This window comes from Apodemus sylvaticus, chromosome 16 (assembly GCF_947179515.1).
Source record: "Apodemus sylvaticus chromosome 16, mApoSyl1.1, whole genome shotgun sequence".
NCBI classification, from domain to species: domain Eukaryota; kingdom Metazoa; phylum Chordata; class Mammalia; order Rodentia; family Muridae; genus Apodemus; species Apodemus sylvaticus.
The window spans coordinates 41,106,520-41,111,050 of record NC_067487.1 but is presented as its reverse complement, the minus strand read 5'-3'; the positions used below and the strand labels follow the sequence as shown (position 1 = coordinate 41,111,050).

General features: G+C 43.8%; 1 non-coding gene and 1 pseudogene across 1 annotated transcript; both read left to right on the top strand.

Annotated features, from left to right (window-relative positions):
- The first annotated feature begins 616 nt into the window (after window positions 1-616).
- Window positions 617-811, top strand: LOC127666592 (H/ACA ribonucleoprotein complex subunit 3-like; annotated as a pseudogene).
- A 2,204-nt stretch (window positions 812-3,015) lies between these two features.
- Window positions 3,016-3,158, top strand: LOC127667137 (small nucleolar RNA SNORA48). Its single transcript, XR_007973796.1, has one exon. It is a non-coding gene; the product is annotated as a small nucleolar RNA SNORA48 (small nucleolar RNA).
- The last annotated feature ends 1,373 nt before the right edge of the window (window positions 3,159-4,531 follow it).

The following is a 4,531-nucleotide window of genomic DNA, read 5'->3' as shown; positions in this document are numbered from 1 at the left end:
TCAGGTCTGAAGTTGTTTACTGACCAGCAAATCCTAGCCTAGGGCTTTGTGCAGACTCTGTTCTCTTTTCTTTTTCCTGTGTTTCCTAAGAGGGGTCAGGTGAGGAGCCACAGGCATGCCTGACGTTTACGTATTCTCTTATTTCTATGTTTACAGTAAACCCTTTCTTATTCTCAAAATCTACTCACATTTGCAATTCTAAAGCAAAAGATTAATTTAATCCATCAAAAACTTTTATGAATCTAAAATAATTCCATTATTCAGGTCACCCAGATGCCACATATAAGATGTAAGTCCTTCCTTTAATAACTCTGTATACTTAACATAAGGTCAGGGATTCTGAGATTATTTTAAATTATGCACCCTAATTCTACATAAGGAATTAACATTGAAGTGTGATATTTTGTAAAAAAAAAAAAAAAAAAAAAAAATTGCTGGAAAATTCATAGAAAGGTAGTTTTTAAATGATAGGACATATTTTAATAAAACAAAGGCAGTAATGAGATGTTATTGATATTTAAGGCATATGTAAGTATATGAATACATTTTAAATATCTACACAGGTAAAACGAGGCTGGAAGTAAGCATACGGGCATCTTTTTGCTGAGGGGCAGTCATGCTTCTCCAGTATTACCTCAACAAACAGGGCAATCAGGTCTATGCACTGAAGAAATTTGACCTTGTGGGACAACAGACTTTCTCTGTCCATCCTGCTTGGTTCTCCCCAGATGACAAATACTCAAAACACTGAATCACCATCAAGAAACGCTTCAAGGTGCTCATGACCCAGCAACCGTGTCCTGTCCTCTGAGGGCTCATTAACCTCTTGTTAGGTTAACATCCCTCAGCCAATTATCAGCAACCAAACTCATCCATCTGTAAGCATTGAAGCATCCCCATGCTGTTTGGAATCCTATCTCACTCACTTCATGAGTGAGTCTATACTGATGGTGCTCACCCATAAAAGGAACAATCTCCTTCTTTCTTTTTCATGTTTTGACTTACTGCCAGGTTATTAAAGATACAATGACTTGAAAAAACAAGTGTGTGTGTGTGTGTGTGTGTGTGTGTGTGTTGTATCGATTGTACATATATATGAACTGGCTGACAAAGCATATTAAACTTATATAAGTCAACTCTATACAAGAAGCTTATCCACTCTTTTTTCTCTTCTTCCAAGAGATACAGTATAGCCGAAGGAAGTCAGGCAGATCAGGACTAATTCATAAGTCCAAACTAGGAAACTGATGTCTACATGGCTCTGATTGGGGCATAATTTAAAGTGAAGTATCTCTTAACATAGTCCTGGTGAGTTCTGGGCTGGATTAAAGCATGGTGCACTAGAACTGATCGTAAGAGGGCTGTCACTCTAACAGGTGAATGACCTGAGCAGCTAAGCTGAGTCGGGGTGTGCTGAAGCCATCACTCAGCTCTCCATGTCAAATCCCTCTTCAACCTGAGACATTTAATCATGGGAAAGCAGTGGCTAATCCGAAATCCCATACTGATAAAACACTGAAACAGTACCAACTTCTCTGAGCATTTTACAGAGAAGAAAAAGTGTCTATCATAGTTACTGATTTGGTTAACACACACTCACACACACAACCACCACCACTACCACCACTACTACCACCATCACCATTATCACCACCACCACCACCACCATCACCATCACTACCACCAAAAACAAAAACAACTTTCTGGCCTATGAAGATTATTAAGTTTCTGATTCTCTATTGAGTAAAGCCAGGTGAGTATGGTAGGCAAATTGTAATCACAGCAAATCAGAGGCCAAAACAGGAGATCCACTGAACAGTCTAACTAGTGTGGATTATTTGAGTCAGGGAGCCCAGAGTTCAAGTGAGAGATCCTGTCTCCATAAATAACATAGAGCAGGATCAAGAAAAACATCTGAAATCAATCTCTAGCCTCCAGATGCACTCGCATGCTCATATGCACATGGTACACACATGTACACCCACACATATGGACAGCACATGTGCGCATACACATGTACACACACAACACACACATATGCAAGTGTGCAAAAACACAAAAGCCTTCTTCCTATATCAAAGCATATCTCACAAAGTAAATGTTTTCCTTCATCTTTAGAAACTTATAAGAAGGGGGCTGAAGAGATGGCCCCCTTAAGAGCACCAACTGTTTTCCAGAGGTCCTGAGTTCAATTCCCAGCAACTACATGGTGGCTCACAACCATGTGTAATGGGATCCAATGCCCTCTTTTGGTATGTTTGGTGACAGTTATAGTGTACTCATATAAATTAAATACATAAATCGTTAAAAAAAACTCATAAGAATAAGTTCAACTTCTTTTTTTTTCTTTCTAGTTCATAGTCATACTTCCTTAATAATTAAACTTAATTTCAGTGTCCAGGTCACTGAGAAAACTGATTAAAAACCCTTCACCCTAATGACAATATCCTATAGATAGCTAAAATATCTATAAACACCTTAAAGAAACTTCTTTGTTAAAAAAATAAATAAACTTGTAAAAAATTGAGAAGTCCTCAGAAGCAGTTTTGGTTTAAAGAACTATTTTTTTTTTCAAAGAAAGCCAAGTTGTCCTTTATCAAGGACATGGAGGAAATTACAATCATACAAGGGACATAGGAAAAAGTACAACTCTATTACCAGAGAACTAAATAGTTAAAGAACCACAAGATGCTATCTGAAACATTAGGGGCTGGCTCATTGCACAACTCTAATGGGAGTGGAAGCAGGGGGCATCACTTGGAAATCATATTAGATGTTCTTCATTAACCTCAAACAGCCTCTGCCTCTGGACAAGGAGACCCCTGCCTTAGTTGGGGAGCGAATGGAAGTCAATGACTGCTGGGTAAGAGAGAGACCCTTTACTTTCTGGAGTGAAACAAATAAGTTGCATATCCCCTGGTGAATGACCCACACTGGTGTCTTTATATAGCAGCTCTAATGGATTCAGTGTCTTAATCAAAAATAAAAACAAAAAGAAAACAAAAACAGAAACAGAAACTCTGGTACTGGGCAAAGGCAGACATCTTGCTGGTGGTGTTCTTGTATCAGTCAGGGCCAGAGCAGATAGCAGTCCTTTACTCATTCTAGCTTAATGCCTGGCTTGGTGGCCAAAGCTGATTTATGCCTGGAGTACATAAAAATCAAATTCAGGCAACACAGTAAGGGAGGAAGAAGACAGAGACCTGAATCCTGCCATGTCACGTGGTGCAATCAGGGAAAGACACCCACCGACCTGCCTTCCACCCCACTGCTCTAGCGGTGGCCCATAGTAGACAGACACACAGCGCCCTGCTCACCACCACGACAGAGACCCGCAGAACCCCACGCCATCCTTAGACCTGCGCTCCAGTGCATGGTGCAGGCAGGCCATAGACACCTGCTCACCGGAGGATGTCATTCAGGGGCCTGCGAATATGTGGCAAGCCTGCAACGGGAACCACCACCGCAGTGTGCAGAGGTGATGGTCAGATGGGAGAGAAAGGAGTGGAGCCGCTTGAGCATTAAGAAGAGAGATGGAACTGGAGACCTGAGGGTGGAGAGGAGGAGCCTGTTGTGGATGGCCAGTCCTGCCACCTGGGGCTACGGTGAGATCCCAGCCGGGAGATGCCACCAAGAGCCCTGTCTGAGTCCATGGCTATACAGTGGCACCTCTATAGTTGGAGTCAATCTCCATAGCTCATATTGCCACTAGAGAACATGGGGATGTCCCCGGTCAGAGCAACTGCAGAGGAGCCATCTGGGTGTCCGGGGTCTGTGCAGAACTTACCCCGCCTCTCATTGGCTGTGTGGTTCTAGACAACTGGCTTCACCTCTCACCAGCTGCTCTGGAGAGGAGGCCTTGTGCCTAACCCAGGAAGCAGAGTGAAGCTGGCCCTGGTGGCAGGGTTGTGAGCTGGGGCATGAGTGTGGGAAAGTTGACCCCCCCACACACACACATACACACACACACACACACACACACACACACACACACTTATCTGCCACCGGGTGGCATGGATTCAAAGGTGATTCTCTTCCTGCCCCGGCCCTCACCACCTGCAGTAGTGGGAAGAGCTGACCCTATGGGCATGAGAGCAGCGGGAGAGCTGGCCCTGACTCCTCACTGACTGCAGCACATGGGAGCATGGGCCCTGATTCTAGACAGGCCAGCATAGTGGAGCTGGCTCTGGAGGCGTGGGTGTAGGTAAGCCAGCCCCGAGTGCATCCCAAAGATTTGGCCCATCCCAAATCTCTATCATCTGCAAATGGTTGGGACATGGGAAAGGGCCAGTACTGCTGTTCCAAAGCTGCATGATCTCTATGACACAGGGCAACAACGGGACAAATGGGAGGAGGTCCAGTGAGGATCCAGTATTGATGGTGTCACAGAAACCAGAAATCTCGGACTAGACCAATGACTCATTGCAGTGAACATTTACAAGTGAAGATGTGTGGGCAGAGGAATAGACTGTGGCATCCTATAGCTTCCATGATGAGAAGTTTCCTATGTCTTGGTTTTTTGGTTTGGGGG